The sequence below is a fragment of the Chelonia mydas genome, chromosome 9 (genome assembly GCF_015237465.2).
Source record: "Chelonia mydas isolate rCheMyd1 chromosome 9, rCheMyd1.pri.v2, whole genome shotgun sequence".
Classification (NCBI taxonomy): Eukaryota; Metazoa; Chordata; order Testudines; family Cheloniidae; genus Chelonia; species Chelonia mydas.
The window spans coordinates 83,110,002-83,132,349 of record NC_057855.1 but is presented as its reverse complement, the minus strand read 5'-3'; the positions used below and the strand labels follow the sequence as shown (position 1 = coordinate 83,132,349).

General features: G+C 43.6%; 1 long non-coding RNA gene across 3 annotated transcripts; it reads left to right on the top strand.

Moving 5' to 3' along the window:
• The first annotated feature begins 239 nt into the window (after positions 1–239).
• Positions 240–19,123, top strand: LOC122461729. Of its 3 annotated transcripts, none has more exons than XR_006283865.1 (4): positions 240–352; positions 980–1,076; positions 3,823–3,925; positions 18,966–19,123. It is a non-coding gene; the product is annotated as an uncharacterized LOC122461729 (long non-coding RNA). The 3 variants fall into 3 exon arrangements; XR_006283863.1 differs by lacking the exon at positions 18,966–19,123 and adding an exon at positions 13,551–13,820; XR_006283864.1 differs by lacking the exon at positions 18,966–19,123 and adding an exon at positions 13,512–13,820.
• Positions 19,124–22,348: the final 3,225 nt, after the last annotated feature.

Genomic DNA, 22,348 nt, shown 5'->3' with positions numbered 1-22,348 from the left:
TAGTACTTCATTGCATCTCAGGAGTGTTGTGAGTTTGGGGATTGTGATGGGGTATACCAGAGCCTCTGAGGACCCTTGCTGGAGGCCTTGTGGCCCTGCCACACCCTGCCCGAGAAAAGGGCAGTGGAGAGGGTCCTCCAAGCTGCCTAGACTGGCTGTGTGGGACACGGCCAATCAGGGTCCAGCAGCTTAGTGTAAGAAGAGCTACGGGGTCAAAAGAAGTTCAGTTCCTTGCTGGAGTTGGAGCTGTGTGGGTGGCTGAGGGAACTGCAGAACCTTGGACAGGGCAGCACTGCCAGAAGCTGGGGAGTCCTGAGCTGGTTGTGGGACTCCATTAGGACAAGGCCCTGAAGTAAGGGTGAAGACAGTGTGGGACCATGGGGAAGTGGCCCAGGGAATTAGAGCAGCAGTGTGACATAGATAATGGGACACAGTGGATGGCTGCTATCTACAGGTTCCCTGATCTGGGACCTGGAGTACTGGGTGGGCCAGGATCTCCCCATTAGCCACTGGAGGAAGTGTCCTGGACATTAAGGCACCCAGAGGGGGAACTGAACTGTAGTGGCCCAGCTGGAGAGCTGTGACCAGAAAGGCCCCCAACAGGCTAAGGACATTGTCTCCAGGGAGGGAGCCCTGGGGCACTGCCCTATCCTGGAGCAGGGACAAACAGAGAAAGTGTAGGCACACGCCCTTGGCCAAGGGGGTGCTCATGACAGGGAAGTTATATAAAGTACTGTGGTACAATAGTGGGGGCTGTATAAGAGAGAGGCTTAACCTTAGATTTCTCCCTCTTAGTTATTTTTAAAAAAATGTTTACTATTCTAACTTTATATTCTTGTTCCTAAAAATGTTTAATCCTTTATTAATATTACTGAGCTCAGTGATCTCATGTGGCAGTGAGTTCCCCAGGCTAATTGTACACTATCTGAGGAAAGTATTTCTTTTTATCAGATTTTAATTTGCAACCTTTCAATTTCAGTGGAGGTGGTGATGAAAGGAAATGTGGATTCTGTAAAGATTATGGAGCCTCATTCATCCCTGGTGTTACTCTACTGAAGGAAACAGTTACCAAGGAGGTAGCCCACATGTCTTCCTTTCTGAAGCCTGTTAGCATTTGCCTTGTAGCACGATAAATCCGTGCTGGAGAGAATCAGGACTGTTTCTTTCCCATACCCAAATGTTAGTTTTCTTGACTCCAAGTCTAGAGGGAAAAGTCTAATACAGAATTGTGTCCTTTTCTGATAGCAGATTAGTAATTGCAGATTTATGAAAAATACCTTCAATGAGAAGAGGTTAGCCACTGCTTTTGAAAGTCACAGGCCAGTGATATGTACAGAAGGAGAAAATGCTCCCTATTGGCCAGAATATGTTTTCAGATCCTTGAAGGTATTGTTTAGACCAAAGAATCTAAATCTGAGCATTCAGATAAATCCCAGGCTTTACGTATTGGGGGGAAATTGAAATTTGCCTGTTTTTGTTTCAAACTGTACTGGGAGTGCTCGGCTAGAAGATGCTGAAAAGTAAGCTTGATGGGACCTCTAAGTTGGGTTTGGCCCAGTACAGCTCCTGGGCGTAGGATGGATAGATCTGTAACCTTTTGTGTGCTCCTTTCCAAAAGGCAGATGCTGTCACTGTCCAATATATATTGACACCTGTGAAAGATTTCTGGGAAAAACTTCCCAGGTGGGATCAGTGGCAAGGCTGTGTGGAAGTTTTCATAGCACAGTGACTGTAGTAACAGTTCTGATAGGGGAGGGATGTGGGTGGCTGGGTGGAAGTGGTGGTAATGTGTACAAAGGGGGGCACTAGGATGCAGCAGGGGGCATGAAAATCAAAATGAGAGCTAAGAACACAATATAAAGGGAGCAAATTACAGGCATTTACTGAATAGGAAACTACTCAAGAACTTGTAAAGTCAATTTTTTTACCATTCCCCAAAGAGGGGAATGGTTACTTTTCTATCAGAGGTCTGGTCCTACATGGACCTCTCCATCCTTCCCTCTCTCTTATTCTGCCCCCTGCCCCATTCATTCTTCCTTTCTCTTCCTTTCCTCCTTTTCCCAACTTCCCCACCGGCATTTCTTGTCACCCCACCTTGGCTTCCATAATATGAACAAAAATCATTGACAATAAATTGCCACTTTAAGAACCTCACACTGATCTTGACCATTCAAATACACTCATGAGCTTGTGAAAAGCATGTGACTGTAGCCGCTGCATTTTAGAGAGAGAGGCTGACTTCAAAGAATGCTGAGAATAATTAGTCATGAACTTCCAAGAAAAGGTAGTAACCCTCAAATCGCACAGTTGCAACACAGTGGGTCCTGCAGTTATCCTCTCTTTTCATCTCCGATCCTCCAATAAGTCAATATGACTCTTTAAGGGTGACTGCTGCCTTTCAGATGGCAGAACAGCGCTGTCATTGTTCAACAGATTTTGGCACTTTTTGGATATGTTGCAAAAACCTAATCAAACTTCTTTGTGAAAGAGAAAACAAAAAAGGAAAAACACGTGTATTAAGGCAAAAGCTGCAAAGGTTGGGAATAGAAAATGAAACAGGGAAGCAAAGTCCTAGGAACAATAAACTCTAAATTGGCTTTGATTCAGCTATTTAGAATGGATTGAAAATTACTTTTGATTGCTTTAATGACTGGGTGTGTCAGGAATGAAGCTGTTACCTTCCCTAATTGAGCTAGTACATTAAAAATGGAGCATAGCTGCCATGGCATGAGCATCAGGAGGAGCGAGCTACCCTGAGTATGTACCCATCTGAGGCACAAGGCATGTAGGGGGGGTGACTAGCTGCTCACACCACTATGTCTAAACTCTAGTTTTAGGACATTAGCTTGATCACAGCTAGTGCTGGTATGTCTCCTTGAGCAGAAACATACCTGTCCAGTGCAACATGTAGCTGTAGCCTTAGTCTCTTAGCTCAAGCACTAGAGGCTCTTGCCTGTTGTGCTGAAGATGCTGGGTTCAAACCCTACTAATGGTCCAAGTGAGATTGGCTTCACAAGCCCCTATTTCAGTCGTGGGCGGGCTGCACGCAGCCCGTCTGGGTAATCTGCTGGTGGGCCGTGAGAGAGCTTGTTTACCTTGACCGTCCACAGGCACGACCACCCGGAGCTCCCAGTGGCTGCAGTTTGCCGCTCCCGGCCAATGGAGGCTGTGGGAACTGGTGCAGGCCACACTGATGTGCTGGCCGCCACTTCCTGCAGCTCCCATTGGCCAGGAATGGTGAACCGTGGCCCCGGTAGTTGCGGGCTGCCATGCCTGTGGATGGTCAATGTAAACAAACTGTCTCATGGCCCACCAGCAGATTACCCTGACGGGCCGCAGGTTGCCCACCACTGCCCTATTTGTTTCCATTAAAAATCCAGTCTTTGCAAGCATTGGGGGCCTAGCCAAATTCCATCTGGAGTAAATGATTGCAACATTAGGGTTGCTGATTGCCTGGCCAGAGAGGAAACCACTGTGCAGTTAGAGTGTTAGCCTGTGACTTGGGAGACCAGGTTTCAATTCCCTGCTCCATAACAGACTCCATGTGTGACCTTGGACAAGTCAGATAATCTCTCTGTGCCTCAGTTCCCCATCTGTGAAATGAGGACAATAGCATTGCCCCAGAAGGGAAGGCAAATAGTACTTTACCTCGATAGAAACTGTGAACAGTCTTCCTGGTGAGTACTGAACTTGCTTGAACTGAGCTTTGAGTTTGATGCATTTGTGAGATTCAGCCCATGCTCACACAAGTTCTTTGGCTGAGGTGGTTAGTACAACTGGGGAGATAATGAATCTGCTTGTCTTCCCCATCCATCTACATAGCTTCCCTCACAAGAGTGAAGGCTTCAGATTTACCATGCCAGAGTATGCTGGATGGGGGCCTTGCAAATACATCCACTGGCACTCCATGGCACCAAAGACACAGGTAGGTTGCAGTTAGGCTCTCAGTTGATTAGCATGTAGCCAGGATTAGCTGCAGCAGGCACCACCATTAGGGTTAGTTGAAAACTTTTAATTCAAACTGGGTTTTTTTGTGTGTTGGGGGAGGGGGTGCGTGGAAAATGTCTGCTTTCCATGGAAAACTTCAAAAAAAATTTTGTCAAATCCTGAAAAAATTGAAATCTGAAATAATTTAATGCAGATTTGTTGTTGCTGTAGCTAATGGGAGGTGTAGTTGGGTTGTCTCATGGTGATCTCAGTCCCTAGAAAAATCATGGAGCAGGTCCTCAAGGAATCAATTCTGAACCTCTTAGAGGAGAAGAAAGTGATCAGGAACAGTCAGCATGGATTCACCAAGGGCAAGTCATGCCTGACTAATCTAATTGCCTTCTATGACGAGAACTGGCTCTGTGGATGAGGGGAAAGCAGTGGACGTGTTATTCCTTGACTTTAGCAAAGCTTTTGACATGGTCTCCCATGGTATTCTTGCCAGCAAGTTAAAGAAGTATGGGCTAGATGAATGGACTATAAGGTGCATAGAAAGCTGGCTAGATTGTTGGGCTCAACGGGTAGCGATCAATGGCTCCATGTCTAGTTAGCAGCTGGTATCAAGTGGAGTGCTCCAAGGGTCTGTCCTGGGGCCGGTTTTGTTCAATATCTTCATTAATGATCTGGAGGATGGCGTGGACTGCACGCTCAGCAAGTTTGCAGATGACCCTAAACTGGGAGGAGAGGTAGATACACTGGAGGGCAGGGATAGGATACAGAGGGCCCTAATCCAAATTAGAGGATTGGGCCAAAAGAAATCTCATGAGGTTCAACAAGGACAAGTGCAGAGTCCTGCCCTTAGGACTGAAGAGCCCCATGCACCGCTACAGGCTAGGGACCGAATGGCTCGGCAGCAGTTCTGCAGAAAAGGACCTAGGGGTTACAGTGGACGAGAAGCTGGATATGAGTCAACAGTGTGGCCTTCTTGGCAACAAGGGCAATGGCATTTTGGGATGTACACGTAGGGACATTGCCAGCAGATCGAGGGACGTGATCGTTCCCCTCTATTTGACATTGGTAAGGCCTCATCTGGAGTACTGTGTCCAGTTTTGGGCCCCACACTACAAGAAGGATGTGGAAAAATTGGAAAACGTCCAGCGGAGGGCAACAAAAATGATTAGGGGACTGGAAGACATGACTTATGAGGAGAGGCTGAGGGAACTGGGATTGTTTAGTCTGCGGAAGAGAAGAATGAGGGGGGATTTGATAGCTGCTTTCAACTACCTGAAAGGGGGTTCCAAAGAGGATGGATCTAGACTGTTCTCAATGGTAGCAGATGACAGAACGAGGAGTAATGGTCTCAAGTTGCAGTGGAGGAGGTTTAGGTTAGATATTAGGAAAAACTTTTTCACTAGGAGGGTGGTGAAGCACTGGAATGTGTTACCTAGTGTTAGGATATAGATATTCAGGCCTGTCTGTAAAGGCCTATACTCTAAGAATTTAGGTGTATTCTTATCACTTGGCTAGTTAGAGGTATAAAAGAATCAAAATCACTGTCTGCCAGTGTAAGGTCCTTCTCTTACTATGACAGTCTGAGGCCCTGTTCTTAGGCTAAGGCCTTTGGCAAGGCAGCAGAGGCAGCCATAAGCTGGGAAGCGACTGGTCACCTCCTCACATTCCAAACTAGTCACATTGAAATAAGGTGTTATTGGGCTGTTAGGAATACAATCCTGTCCTGATAGTGTCTATCACCTCCAGAGAAAGGGAAGTGCCTAGAAGATGTAAAAGGAAACTTAGTTTAATAGCATCCTGTCTGGCAAGAACTCACTTATCAATAACTGGGATGTGAAATCCTCACTTCTGTACTGTTTTGTCATTATAGTTCCCACTTTGCTATTGTTTGTGTGTATAATCTCTGTCTGGTTCTGTGATTGTTCCTGTCTGCTGTATAATTAATTTTGCTGGGTGTAAACTAAGGTGGTGGGATATAATTGGTTACATAATCATGTTACAATATGTTAGGATTGGTTAGTTAAATTTCAGGAAAATGATTGGTTAAGGTATAGCTAAGCAGAACTCAAGTTTTACTATATAGTCTGCAGTCAATTAGGAAATGGGTGGGGAAATTGGAGTCATGTTTGGCTAAGGGAAGGAATGGGAACAGGGACACAGGTGTAAGGCTCTGTGGTATCAGAGCTGGGAAGGGGGACACTAAGGAAGGAAACTGGAATTATGCTTGCTGGAAGTTAACCCCAATAAACATTGAATTATTTGCACCTTTGGACTTTGGGTATTGTTGCTCTCTGTTCACGCGAGAAGGACCAGGGAAGTATGTGGGTGAAGGAATAAGCCCCCTAACACCTAGGGAGGTAGTGGAATCTCCTTCCTTTGAAGTTTTTAAGGTCAGGCTTCACAAAGCCCTGGCTGGGATGATTTAGTTGGGGATTGGCCCTGCTTTGAGCAGGGGGTTGGACTAGCTGACCTCCTGAGGTCCCTTCCAACCCTGATAGTCTATGATCTGGCTAGACTAGAGTATGCTAACTGTGAGGAAAGGCAGAGGCAAACCAAGACACAAGGGATAATTTTAAATTTCTAGAACTTTATAAGGGAAAACCCCAAAATTGTACTGAGAGCATAAATAATATAGAACATTACCAAAGCATTACTAATTAAATAATAATCTATAGGTTACCAACTCATTAACCTTTTGTGAGTTGTACACAATGTGCCATAATACCAGATACATTGCTTTTAACAAGAACAAAAGAAATTATTTCACAAAATACTGTCTGACTTCAGAAACGAATCAATTCTTCCTCTCCTTGGCTGTAAGTCCCAGCTCCGCTCTTGCTATCCTGTTTCTTGCTTCTCTTTGGCTTGAAGTGCTTCTTAGATTTGATGTTCCTGTGGCTGTACCTCTTTTCACTGAGTTTATCCACACATGGAGTTTCTTCACCTGATGGGGCCTCACTTGTGCATTAGGCACCTTTGAATTGTAGTCCAAGAGATGTTCAGACAAATTACCTGAACAGAGAGTGATTAGGTCCTGTGTGGGTGGGCTTCTTGTTTACCGTTTTCAGGATCTGTTTTCATCTAGCAACTTTTTGATCAATTCCCTTTTTCATCAATTATATTTCCTTTCAGGTTTTTCCCCTTGATTCTCTCTCTGGTAAGTCTGTAGATTTCACCCCCACCCCACCCCTTCCCTTCCCTTCCCTAAGAGTACCTGCTCACATACTGAGGTCTATTTTTCTCCCCCTCCCTCTTCTCCTGACTTGAAACCTTTCTTTCCTTCTCACTCCTCTGTCCCCTACTTTTATTCTGCAGATCTTCTTTTATTTTATCACCTCACCTCCTATCCAGGCTCCAAATCATTCAAGATGCTGAGCTAGGGATTCTTTTCCTTCTCTAACCGCCCTATCAGGGGGATTCTGAGCCACCTCCCCAGCTCCTGCTGCCCTCTCATGGGCCATCTCTCTCCCCATGACAGCAAGTGCTAGTACCAGGATGTGGGTTACTACACTCACTTATGTCCTCATTCTCCTCTCTGGGACAGGCACCAGATGGACTACATCTCTAATGATGCACCACAGCCATTGACTCATGATGCATCACCTCCCCTCCTCAAGAGTGAGGGGAAGTGCTACATTATGAGAGATGTAGTCTGACTAGGAACCCTGGTTTATAGAGGAGAACCTAAAGTACTCTCTATTCAGACATTTCCAAATTGAAATATTTCTGTATTTTGCCAAAAAGTTGAAAGCTTCCATGGAAAACTTATACAAAAATGTTTTTCATTTTCATAAATTTCTGTCTCCCTCCCTCCCTTCTGACTATTTATTTCTAATCTGGATTAATCTTGGCATGTATACATGACCATCACTGATCTGACTTCCAGTGTGCATGACATCTTGCTCATTGTCCATAAAGGAATGCATCAGCACAATCTGTACATTTTCTAAAGACCTGACTACTTTAACAAATACTAGAAACAAACAACAAATGCCCCCAGAGTATGAAGGCTTTAAACTTTTGGTTCTTACAAACCACTTCTCACTGGTGCTAACCTCCCTTTCATTGCAAGACAATTAACCTTCACTTCTGTTATGCACCCTTGCTTTCAGTGTGGGACTCTGCATAGCTCCGCTTGTGGTCAATTATCTGGCAGGAGAGGCCCACAACAGTGGGGACTACTGCTTAATTGTTATTGCGGGATTCTTATGCAATGTGCTGTTGCTGGGGCTCATTTACAATTGTAACACATCCAGAGCGCCCTGCATCAGGAGTCCTGTGTACTGGACAAAAGTTAGAAAGTAGCAGCACTGTCCCTGGCCAAAAGCTCATTAAGATACATGTCTCCTTCTAGTGAACATCACACAGATGACATAGACAACTCACTCCAAACGAGCAGCACTCTTTTGTTCTGCCCCGTTGAGGCTTTCAGATAAAAAGAATTTGAGTGGGCTCAAAGGGCCAGCTGTGGTATGAAGGGAACAGGTTTAAAACAGCTCTCACAGGCTACAAATCCTTAATGATGGGATCTTTCATTGGTCTTAGAACATTTTGAGGAAACTCAGCCAGCTAAAATTTTTGTTGATTACTTCAACAGAGGCCCTTTGTTCTTATTATCATGCAGAATAATTAAGCCAATGCAAGCGAGTCCCCTTAGCTGTATACATAATTAAAATGTTAGACTGTGATTAAGTAGACTATATTGGCACAGAGAGCAACCTATTCACTTCATCAGAGTGCCATCGCTGCCTTTAACTTGGTTTCAACCTCAGCCTTATTTTTTGTTTTGGAAAAGAAACTTTATAGACAACAATGGTCAGTTGTATCAGTTGGCCTAAAATGAGGAGTGATTGTAGATTAGGGACAAATGGCAGCTCCTGTTAACTCTGTAGGGGCTTTTTCTTGGTGATTTTAAAGGTTTGCATCTCAGAACAATAAAAGGAAAGAACCAAACCCCAATGGTATGAAAACAGACACTTTAAGAAGGGGATGTGAAAAATATTGTTGTCTTCCTGTCTTTAATAGTGTGGGGGAGGCAGAGATGTAAACACATCTTAAGTGGTTACAATACAGGGCAAAGACCAAGGTATGGTCTTTCCATTTCATCTTGTTGAGAAGGTTCACTTTTTCAGCAGCTGCCTCTAATTTCCTCATTCACTTTATGATCTTGGGAGTTCATATGCAAAAGTCAGATCCCAAAATAGAAAAGTTGTATGGCCATGTGTTACTTGGAGCTTTGTCAGAAACAGACACTCTTTGATCAAACAAATCTCTTAAATGCAGTCACAACTTTCTTTCTTTGTTGTGTTACTAGTCTGAGATCAGGAGGAACATATTGTCAGTCAGAACTCCTAGTCTTGAGGGATCCCAACCCTAACCATCCCTTTTTAAGGAGGCATTCTCTCCCTGTTCTGGGAATGGTGAGAGTGACAGTATGGCACGGAGTCTTTCCCATTTAAGATCAAGAATTCTTAGTTAGACTCTTACTTCATTTTCCAGATGTTCTAGTCACAGAACCTTGTTCACCAGGAGCAGCACGCACAGGGTAATAAGTACAGGAAGCATCAATAGATCTGGGGACTGGAAGAGGGTCTGCAGGAAGGAACCTGGGTTACCCTGATATCATGTCTCTTCAAATGTTAGGGCCTTTTTTGAGATATCCAGCAAAGCTGCCACTTTGGCTAGATCAGCTCTAGGAAAAGGGGTGTCTCTCTATAGTTCACACTAGCATTTCAACATGTTAACACATGGAAAGTTGCAGTTTTAACATGTTAGCTGTTCAAGGGTAAGCTCTAGAGGAGAGATTGGGATTTACCTTGACCAGTTTACATGCATTAAAACTGCAAGAGCTTTGATTGCATTTTCTGAGTCATGAATACCTATACAAACTAGACATCAACTCATTCAAGTCAGGCCACTGAATTGCCATGAGATCTAGAACTCATCAGATTGGCCCAGTTTGGATTCAAAGTGGTGTCCTACTCTGTGGCTACATCTACACTGGGCTAGCCCCCTAGTTAGGTGCAACCTACACTGACCAAAGGAGTCTCCTGTCAGTACAGGAAAACCAGCTCCCCAGTGATATTCGTTAAGTCGGTAGAAGCCCTGGTCTATTGACATAGTTGCATCTATGTGGAGAGTTTTGTCAGCATACCGATGTTGGTCAGGGCGTGTGTTTTTTTAACACCTCTGGCCAATGTGGTACGCCGATACAAGTGTAGACTGAGGCCGTGTCCACACTACAAATTTGTTTCATGTTGTGTTGGCACACAGCTGCTGCAGTTAGTGCATTGCTTGTGCTTGTGCATACTTGGCTCCTTGTGTCAGCAGTGCACATACGCACCAGGAGCGCTTGTATTGCTGCAGAGTGTAGTGTACCATGGGTAGGTATCCCACTGTGCAACTCACCACCATTCAGTGCACTGTCTTTTGGGAAGTTTTGGCAGTGCATGATGGGGCTACAACAAGTTGCACAGGGGTGACTAGGATCATGGCATCGACTTACCAGTTTACAGCAGTCTCCATCCCATAATGTTATCTGTAGCCCATAATTTTCATGCCTTCCCATCCCCACCCCCAAATCCCATGAAACTGCATGGCTCTCCTTGCTATCCACCATCTAACAGAAGCATGCAGCCTGCACAGCTCTGCACTAACGATCCTGGAGTATTTTCAGAGCTGTAAGAACCAAATGAGTGGAGAACATGATGATTTCTTGGAGGGCAGATGGCTGTAAAAGTAAGAATCAACTCAAGGTTGTTGGTGGTATTCACAGAGCAGTTGCAGATGGTGGATTGCCCCAGAAACTTCTGGGCCCCAGAAACAAGAACTGACTGGTGGGATCACATCATAATGCAGGTTTGGGATGACGAGCAGCAGCTGCAGATTAGGCTGAGCTCACCCCAACCCTCTGGCACAGGGACAACAAAATAAGAGTGGAACTGACAGTGGAGAAGCAAGTGGCAATCTCACTTTGATTCCCTACTGTCCAGTAGCAGTTTGGAGTCAGGAAATCCATCATGAGGGCTGTTGTGATGCAAGTGTGCAGGGTCATTAATCTCCTCATGCTATGCAGGACTGCGACTCTTGGCAATAAGCAGGACATAGCAGATGGATTTGCAGCAGTGAGGTTCTCAAATGGCAGTGGAGCAATAGACTGCACACACATCCCTATTTTGGCACTAGAACACCTTCAATAGAAAGGGCTACTTTTCTACGGTCATTCCAGCACTGGTGGCTGACCAAGGCTGTGTCACTAACATCAGTGTGGGCTGGTCAGAGAAGGTGCATGACACTTGCATCTTTAAGAGCACTGGACCGTTCAGAACACTACAGCCAGGGACTTTCCCAAATGGCAGATTACCACTGGGGACCCAGCCTACCTCTTGGTCCCCTGGCTCATGAAGCTGTACAATGGCCTGCTTGACAGCACCAAGGAATGGTTCAACTACTGGCTCAGCAGGTGCAGAATGGCATTTTAATGAGCTTTTGGTCATTTGAAGGTTTGCTGGCTGTCACATCATACCCATATTCTTCATAGAAATAAGCTTGTGATATGAATATGGCATAACTAAGCTATATTTGATGCAAGATGAGTCTTGTGAGGTCATTGGAAGGGTTATGATTCACCAAATATGATTATGCTATTTGTATGCATGTATCATTGCTGTATCTGAAGTTAGGAATATAAACTCTGTATCAATTGCAAAAGTGTTTGGATCTGGGAAACGTCCACCAGACAGTAGGCAATCAGCCTGAATGGGCCATTAGGAAGAACAATAAGACTTTGAAGATACTAATCTCCTGCCTTCCTGAGAAGCTTCCTGGGTCGCTGCTTTGACACTGCAGGGTCAGGTGATCCTGTCACCCATCTTTGGCTTTCAGTGCTTTTTCCATTAAGGGAGATCAGACTAGGAAACACAAGATTCCCGCCATATGTAAATCCTATATAAGTCTGGAGAGTGAGTTAATTAAGGTAGCTGGTTCTTCACTGAATCCCCGCCCAAGATGACTGCTATAAACACCTAAGACTCTTCTGGGGAGAAGGACTGGGACCCTGGCTGAAAGAGGTCAGCCGATGAAGGGTATACCTGGAGATTTAAGCTGCACTGCTTACAGTTTACCTTCAAGAAACTCTGCAACCTGTATAAAACAACATTTAGGGTGAGAAATTACTGTCTGTAGCCAGTTTCTTTAATGTATTAAGCGTAGTTAGCATGTTTTGTTTGCTCAGTAATCTGCTTTGGTCTGTTTGCTATCCCTTATCACTTAAAATCTGTCCTTTGTAGTTAATAAACTTGTCTTTGTTTTTTTATAAACCAGTCTGTGCGATTCATATTGGGGGTAGGAGGGGGGAGAGGAAACTGTGTATATCTCCCTCCACTGAGAGGGGGGCGTGTGGGTGGCGTTTTTTTTTAAATTTTTTTGTTTGAGTTTAGGTAAATCCCTGAGCTGAATCCTCCCACAGAACTGATTTCAGTCTGTCTGCAGCTGGATGTGGCCTTAGCTGTATGTGTGTGCTAGAGAAGGCTTGAGGGCCTGGCACAGCAAAGACAGGGTGAGGAATGGTGGAATGGGTGGGCTCAATAGGACCCCAGTACATCAGGTGGCATCCCAGAAAGGTGGGGGATCCAACACTCACACTGGAATTCTTTACTCACAAGACTGCACCTAAGGGAGAAAAATATACCAATGGTTATAGCTGCCTGCTGTGTCCTGCATAATGTATGTGAAGCAAAGGGGAAAAGTGGAGTGGCTGTCTGCTGAACTTCCTCAGTCACATATGAGGGTTATTAGAGCTCAACACAATTATATGGCTCGGGAGGCTTTGGAAGACCATTTTAGCAGTAAGTCAGAATAGTATGTTGTAATGGGCTCTACCTGGCCCTGCTCTGTTGTGTCCTGTGAGGAATCATATGGTTGCTGTAAATGTAAAAATAAACATTGTCATTGCACCTATTAATTTTTGTTTGTGAATGATCCTCTGAGTTGTGTGACACTGTGCAGTAACAGGTAATTTGGTTGCTTTCAGAACTGTTGAGCACTCAGCAGAATGTTGTGAACAAATAACAATGAATTATGTTCCAAATAATAGGACTTTATTCTGTAACAAAATCAATATGCGGAAAACCATGCAATTTTACAACAAATACATTTAAACTTAATTTCTGTTCCCTTGATTTATTATGAAGGGGAAAGAACATTCATGTCCATTCCAGATACACCAACCCTGGCTTGCACAGATCAGTGTATGTGAAACTGTGGTTCTTTAATGTCCCCCTGATGCCATGGGGGTGTGTGTGTGTGTGTATAATATGGTGACCAGACAGCAAGTGTGGGGAAAAATCAGGATGGGGTTGGGGGTAATAGGAGCCTATATAAGAGAGACCCCAAAATTGGAACATCTGGTCATCCTATATAGGGAGGTCCTGATAGAGTTCTCAATGGGCTGCAGAAGGAGGTGAGCCTGAGACTGTTGAACCTGCAGGTTCAACAGAGTCTGCAGCATCTGTTTTTGATGCCTGAGATGCCTCCTTATGCCCTGATACAGCCCCCTCTCCTTTTCCTGCTAGGACTCCAGGGCCTTTCTCCTCTCCACTCTTGTTCTCCAGGTTGTCTTCAATGTTCATCTTCCAGGCTTTGTACTCACGGTCCAGTGCAGCAGGATTTCATTGAACATGTCATCCCACGTCCTCTTCCTTATCTGGCTCAGGCATTCAGTGAGTGTGGAGGTGGAGACCCTGAAGGCTGCAGTGGCAGCCCTTGAAGATAAAATACAGAGGTACCATTATCAGGGTCTTCACTATGGAGAGTGAAACTTAAGATGCTGAACTTCCTCCCCTTGCTTGCCTAAAGTTTTTTAAGCACTACATTTTCACTTCTGCTTGGGATTGCTTGTGCACAGCAGTAATCACAGCACCATCCATGGTGAGTATGGCCTGCCAGGGGTTGGGGAAATGAAGAGGGAATTGTTTGGTTGCATGATTCTTGTAATACAGGGTTATGACACTGAATACTGGCACCATTTTCCACAGGTGGTGGTGATTTTAGGTGATACCCTCAGGAGTGAGGTAGCAAAGACCAAGAACACAGCTCCTGCAGATTCCTAAAGCTGTGCAGGCCTATATGCTGCTAGCCTGTGTATCACAGTTATCAGTTATCGCTGAGTGGTGTGGTAAAGCGTTCTATGACAAAGTAAGAAATAAGGCAGCCCTCCTTAGAAACCTTTGGCAGAGGATTGCAGATTACCTCCAAGAAAGTTTCATCAAGATCTCTCAGGAGGATCCAGGGACATCCCTCTGTACATAAACTCACTGCTCCACACGCACCCCCCACCACCTAACTCTAGAGTGGGATGAAAAGTCAAAAGATATCCTGCTACTTGCCATCCCTGCAACTGAAATTTGTCTACATACTTACCTGAGGGTCCTTCCCCTGCATTAGGCTCGCTGGTGCGGGACTGCAGTGGAGTCAAAAACAGGTCCTGGCTCACTGTGCAGCCAGATCCCTGGTGGCCTGTCCCCCCACACCATAGTCCTCCTCCTCTTCCTTGTCCAGCACCTCCTCTTACTCACTGTTCACCAGGGCCTGTGACTTGGGCTCCTCTTAGGCATCCGCAGTGCTCTGGGGGGTTGTGGTGGGGTCTCCCCTGAGTATGGCACACAGCTCTTTGTAAAAGTGGCTGGTCTGTGGCTCAGCACTGGATCGATTGTTGGCTTCCCATGCCTTTTGGATTGCCTGCTGCAGCTCCTTGGCTTTCATGCAGCACTGCAGCTGGTTCCTGTTCTACCCCTTCTCCTGCATCCCCTGAGCAATGTTTCTATGGCGGGCTCAGAGCTGTGCCAGCACAGCCTCTTCTCCCAACAGGCCCAGGAGATCCAATATCTGTCAGCTGCTAGGTATGCTCACCAAGCTGGGCAATCAGGAAGAAGAATTTCAAAAATTCATGGGGTTTTAAAAAGGAGGGGAGGCTTCTGGTCTCCCTGACCCTTGGGCAGTGGAGTTCACAGTGGTGACCAGAGCAGCCAATGTGCGACAGGTTCTGGAGGTCATTTGGGGTTGAACTAAGTAATGCAGTGTCTAAACTCACCCTGCGTCTGCCTAAGTACATTGACCATGGCTCTACGCTGCTCAGGGAGGGGTGTTACTATACTGGAATAATGGGGTTCTTGTGTCAGTGGGAGACACATGGACAGCTAGGTCAATGTAAGCTGCCTTGCGCCAATCCCATTTTGTAGTGTAGACCAGGCCTGAGGCTTGGTCTAAACCTAAAAATTAGATCAACCTAGCTAGGCTGTGCCAGCCTTGCACCCTAGGTGGCTGGCAAAATTGACCTAACTCCCCAGTGTAGATGCAGCTAGGTTGACAGAAGGTTTCTTCTATCAGCCTCGCTACTGCCTCTCAGAAAGGGGGATTAACTATACTGATGGGTTGTGGGGGCAACCCCTTCCACTGATGTAGGAAGCATCTATGCTACAGTGGCACAACTGCACTGACATAGCTATGCCTCTGTAAATGCTGTAATGCAGAGATATCCCAAGGCTGTATTTCCTTTATCACCTGGGCTATGCCCCCTTCTCTCCCCCCTGCTCCCAAGTACTCTGTGTCCTGAATTGCTGCCCATTCTATCCTTCATAAATTATTGGGGTCTTGGTTATTTAGAAATCACTTTGAGATCCTCCACCTGAAGGTACTACAGAAGTAGGGAGGGTTAGAAATGAATGGTTTACAATAGCTGTGAGAAGTAAAACAATCCATAATTCAAAACGGATAGCTGAAGAACCTTTCTCATAAGTAGCAACAGTATAATTTCTTAGTCTTGAGTTCTGTATCTTCTGTTTTTAGTGGTAATTATTTTGGGCCAGGTCCTTAGCTGGTGCCACTATGCTGATTTACACCAGGTGAGGATCTCGCCCTTTCTGGTTAGGTTTCCTTCTAAATCCTACTTGAAACCACATTAATACTGAGCTGCACAAATATTCTCAGAACATCTTATCAGGACTAATGTTATACTGACTTTATATGCAAATATATTTTTGTGGCTGCTAGTGTGTTTCTGGGGTGTTTCTCAGACAGATGTATAATAAGCAATCCGTAGACAAAACCTTATCCTTCTGTGATACCATCCCATCCTTTGCTTTAAGAATCTCTCATTTGATTGATACTGCTGATGGTGGTTTTTGAGGTATAAGCTTCATTTTAAGGGAATCATCTGGCAAACAGTCCTTTCTACATTTAATCTGTGGGGAAGAGAGAGAATGTTTGTTCAGATATGCTTCTATTAGGTAGAGAGACCATTGAAAAAAGCCAACATAAATTCCTATTTGCTCACTTTAGAAGGTAACAATGTATGCAAGAATGCAAATGTAACAATTTTGCAGCTGACATGGATTCCTCCGGCTGTCTTTAGAGTTATCTTAGCTTTCTGCTTGACAAGTAAATTATTCTTCACTGTTGTTTTTGTTGTTAGGATTTCCGTGCAGCTAGTGATATGGGCAGTGGGCCCCATAAACGGGATGGCTACGATAGCTTTGTTTTGTCTCTGAGAGCTGATCTCATAGCGGACATGGTTGGGATGTGGTAAATAATACCCAGCACATGCTGATGAGAAAGAACTTGAGAATGATCTGCAAGCTTAGGTCATGGGCAGTGCCTAGTCTCAACAGCAGGAGACTGGTCTGTGTAGAATTCTTTAAAAAGTGCCTAAGGAAGGAGGAAAATAGGATGAAGAGAAGCTGCTGTAAAGTTCAAAGTCCCTGTGAAAAGCATTGTTTTATTTCCATCATTATTTTACAGTGAACTAAATTTTCTATTTTTTAAATGCTTGTAAAAGCAAGGGCCTCTACATGGATTTTTCTTTGAATTCATAAAAAAAAAACATGCATTTTTTTTCTCCCTCATGTAAAAATGATCCATAACCTATACACCAATCCTTGGAAACAAAATAGTAGCAGATTTTTGAATACCAGGGAGTTTTAGCATATTTTGACATAGGAAACTCAACGGGACTGACTCTTCAGTGCCTTGTATAGTCATTTACACTAGTGTAAAATTACTGTAAAACACTGCCATTGTGAATTGGTAATATATTTACACCCGATTGTATTGGTATAAATGATTCTCTATTCAGGGCACTGGACAATCATGCCCAAAGTCTTGTAAATATCCTTCTGAGGATTTATATTGGCCTTGTTCTGAAAGGATACCACACTGCTGCTGTCTGGATGCATTTAATTATCGTGTATCTTGTGAGGCTCAGCTTCTGACATGCACCAATATCTTCCATCCAAAGCAGGAAATGTTTTCTAAAAATACAGAATAAAAAATAAATTGCCCTTAGATATACTTGCCCATGTGTCGTTCTCACAGCAGTCAATGGAAGCTGTATGCATGTATGCAAGAGCAGAACTTTTATATTAAAACTGTATTTACCATTGAAATGTCCTCTTTCAATCAACCTTTTGTGAAGACTGGAGTGGTAATTGAAGTGCTGCCATTTAGTTATTAGATAGTTACAAAGTCTTTATTATAGATAATGTCCTTCTACTGTGCCAGTGGAAGATATAGCAGAAAGAGAGAGAGAGAGAGAGCAGAGGGCTTAATATTATTAAAAGTATCTTGCATTTTTGTAGTGCTTTTCATTCCAAAATATCTCAAATGATTGATCAAGTATGTTCATAGGAATTATTTCATTCACTACTGAAATCCTGTCACCTCTTGCTATATAACAGTATACTGCATCATGTCAGTATCACAAAACCTTCAGGATAGGAAGTGAAGAATAAATACTATATTCGTTTGAAGCTGCAGGGTTTAACAGGAAAGTCCTATTTCTCCTAGTTAGGAATGTAGGGGGTGAAATTCACCCCTGGGCAGAAGGCTAGCACAAAGCTCAAGCATTGCTTAAGTCCCACCTGAGCCTTGAAACTATTTAATTATGACTGAGTCACGTATGGGTCTTGTACTGGCGCTCTGCGTGGGGAAGAATGTAATCTGGGATGAACCAATTCCAGTAACAGCACTGAGTCAGAAACATTTAGGTAACTGGAGATCTGTCCATAAAGTGTGTAAATATGGTTTGTACCTTCTAATGTCTTTAACGTCAGGACAATATGTAGCAGTACAAAATTCTTCAGCCTTTTCTGAAAGTTGCAGTATGTTGTTCCTTCTGGATAGTTCACCTCAACAGAAGAGACTCACCTGGTCTTTGGGAAAGCTGGCCTATAGGATTTGTACATTGTTCTTGCTATAATTTCTGCATCTTCCCTTAAAGCTCAATCCTACAAGGAGTTGAGTACTTTGACTCAATCTGTCAAAGCTAGGGTGACCAGATGTCCTGTTTTTTATAGGGACAATCCGGTTTTGGGGACTTTTTCTTATATAGACGCCTTTTACCCCTCACCCCGTCCCATTTTTTCACAGTTGCTATCTGGTCATTCGAGTCAAAGCACATGCTGGATTCCAGTGAGGCTATGTATGTGCATACAGTTAATTGTGTGCTTAAGAGCTTTGCTGAACTGCAGTTTGTGACTCAACTCCAATCTTAGGGCCAGATCCTGCAAACCTTTACCCCTTGGAATACCCCTTGTTCATCCCTTACTCAGTTCGTAGTCTCACTGACTTCAATGGGCCTGTGTACAGAATAAGGGATAGCAATGGAGTTACTTTTGGTTTGCACCACTTTGAGAGGAGACTCCTGCCAGGTCTACACACACATTTGCACTAGTTTAACTGAAGGTGTGATTTTAAAAACTGATTTATTTAAATTGGGGCAACTTTGTATGTGGACATGCTTAACTCCATTTAAACCTGGCTTATAAATTAGCTTTCCCTGTATATTTACAGGGGCAAGCGAAACTGATATACCCAGTTTTAAACCAATATTAGTAGTTTGCATTGGTTTAAACTGGTGCAAATTTGTGCGTGGATGAGCCTCCTGTCTCCTTTATTTTCATCAGTTTATAAGTAACATGCTTTTATTTTTCTCCTTTCCTCTTATCACCTCTTCCCTTCCTTTCATTCTTTAGCTGCAGCAGTGAATGCTCGTCAGAGAACACTAAGAAGTCACATTTAAGTTTTTGGGCTGTCAGGATATAGGTGGAATTATTACCAATAGATATTGTGCTGGTTCCTATGAATGTGCCTGAGGAGTGTTATTTCCATACTTGTCTATTTGTAAATTGTTTAGCCACATTTTAATTCAATAATAAACATCAAATTGTGTATGCTTTTGATTTATGAACAATATCTGTCTCTGTTAGGCCCCAATCCTGCATTAGGGCCTTACAGTATATTATCCAAAGAGGATTTTTAAATACAGCTGGTTTTCTAGGAGCTGCATCTCATTTCATACTCCTTGACTCTCATGTTGGCTTTTCTGCATTCTATTAATGTGTGTCTCTCTCTTTAAAACATACAATGCCTGAACATCGGCTTGCATAAAAACTAAGCAGGCCAGAAAACCCCTGAAAGCAAATATTTCTTTTACTTAGAAATTATTTCAATTGAAGTGAAAGCTCATCTGGCATAACTACAACAAAGCAAATAAAGTTCAAACTGAAATGGCATTTCTTCTTTAGTCAAGGGCCTGTTACTATTTCAGCGGGCTTCAAGCAAACTTGTGCATTCTCGTAGAATGTAAAAGTGATCAAAGTAGGTCTCGAAATGTCGTCTTTTCCCCCACGCTCAAACAAGTTAGTAAAGTGACTTCAAGAGACTCCTGTGCAGCCTGCAGCATCCTAACTCTTCCAGGGCTTCCTGCTGCTGGTTGCAAAAGGGCAGAGCTGGTAGAAAATACAGGCAAATATTAGCCCCCCTTTCCCACTTGCATAAAAATCAAAACTTTAATGTAAACTTTGCTTAAATTTTGACCATTCAATAAAGGTGGCAGGAAAACAGCAGGAAAAAGAAATCGTGACAACTTTTTGAAAAATATTTGCAAAAAATATCCAGTGACAATTGCAGCTCTGACAACATATTTGAATAATTTGTCTTTTATCATGCATATCCTTTGACTTCAGTGGCCGACTGTATCAGCCCCTTTAAAATCTGCTCCCATTGAAATGAATGAATGGGAACTTTGCCACTGATGTCAAATAGGAGCAGGAATCTGCCTTTACCGGTATGTCTACATGGCGGCTGACAGCAAGCCTCCTAGGCAGACACATTTGTGCTAGCAGGGCTTGAGCTCGCATGTAGTGTGCTAAAAACAGCAGTGTGGATGTTGTGGCAGAAACTTTGGCTAGGTACCTGATCTCAGACCCAAGATGACGAATGGGCTTGAGGGCCTGAGCTCCATCTGAGCCACAGCATACATGCTGCTATGGTTTGAGCATTTGCTTCTTGAGGCCAGCACTGGGAAGCTCACATCCAGTGCACTGTAGACGTACCCTAATTTACTTTGGCCTTAACACACCTCACTGTGTGGGTGTTATGAGCATCTTGGTAAGGAAATAAAAAAGAGAAGAGAAGTCACCTTGGAGAAGACGGAGTGTCCATGGAGAAGACGGAGTGTCCATTCACCCCAGTCCAGGGAGAGTCAGCACAAGTTGGTGTATTCTCCACATGAGAAGCACTTAAGCTGCACTGAGGGTATGTCTACACTTCAGTTAAACACCCACGGCTGGCCTGTGTCAGCTGACATGGGCTCATGGGAGGGCTTGGGCTATGGGCCCAAATTTCTTCACTGCAATTAAATATCCCTGCAGCCCGAGTCCTGCAAGCCCGACTTAGCTGATGTGAACCTGCTAATGCGTAATTGCAATGTAGACATAGCCCCTCCGAGCTCAAGTGGGTCTTGAGTGGTGCATAGTCGTGCTGTGAACTGTCTCCCATCACAGAGTTGAATAAAGGACAGGGGGAATCTTTACTCTGAATGCTGTTGCTGCTGTTAGTTGAAAACAAACCTGTCACCTTAGCTGAACATATTGAATTAGCGGCAAAGACATCTGTTGAAACTTATTCTCCCAGGTAAAAATAATTGCTTCATCTTATCTTGGCTAGTCACTTTCATGCTCAGTTGTTGGTTTTTATATTATGTTAGATAAGGGCAGGGTTGTGGGTATATGCTTGTTATGCTTTTGTTCATAGGCAGTTTCATTTTCATGCACACTGTACCCAGGTAGCAGAAGTTTCCAAAACTTCAGTGCAGGAGAATAAAACCAGAACAAAAGGAATAAATGGAAATAAGGATTAACTGTGATGATTTTTATCCCTTTCCCTCAATAAATCAAAAAAATCTTGGCTTTTATAGCAGTGGGTAATGCAATAGGCATCATACAGTGCACAGATATTACATAAAGGCTTCATGTGTTATCAATTACTCTTGAGATATTAAAAATCTGGGTTGTGAAATGTCTTTAGCTTCTTTCCTATTGGAAAATGTATGAAGAGGGGAGGCTTAATACCCTTTAAAATTTTTAATATGTATTGCAGAACAACACAATAGTCTTAAATGAGGTAGTTCCTTCTCCTTTATCCATCCTGCATGATTTGGGGATGTGGAAGTCAGACTATCCAGGTTCTATGATGGGGAGGCTTTATAGGGTGTGATAAATCATGCAGCTTAATGTGCTATTGAAAGGTGCTCAGACTACTGTGATGAGGGTGGTTTAAGAAATGATAAAGAATAGACTAGCATGTGTTCTAGTGGTTAGGAAACAGTTTCTTTAGTTTTGTAACATGGTCTGTTAAAACTAAGGAAAGTGGCTTATTTGGAAATGACTATATACAGGCCAAATGAAATAAAAGAATTTTATGAAGAGTTTCCAATAACATCTTAAACCCAAGGTTTGAAGAGTTTCACTATTTTTACCTCTTCCCAGTTTTAACAGTTTACCTTTCCAGGGTTTAACATTCTGTTAACGCACTTCCACAATTGATTTGTGTGTGTGTGACATATTTATTTCTTTTCCCAAAGCCTTCTCATGCTGGTATTTTTAAATTTGGCATAGACTGACTTTTATCAGTATTTTCCAAAGGATCTTGAATTGTACTCCCTGTGTAAAGAGATCTCTATAGATCTCATAAATGTCTGGGCATAGTAGGTTGTTAGTTGGATACTACACATGGATGTTTGTGCTTTGCTTATATGAATTACTGGTTTTGAGTGAACTGCTGTACTTGCCCAAGGTGAAACTCACCTCTGCAGAAAGGGCTGGTATAAGACCACTGCCCGGCAGTGGTCCTATGCTATTCCTTTGCACAGAGGTGAATTTCAACTCTTGTGAACTGGTGGCCTAGCTCCATGAATTAGAGCCCATTTTCAGTCCTCTGTTCTAGCCATTTGATCCAAGGCGTATTTTAATTGCTTTGCATTACAAAGCAGGAAGACATTTTGTCAGGAGCATTAAGAAACCCCAAACAAGGCAACCCAGCCATTTCTGTGGCTTTCTCCAAGAACCATAGAATT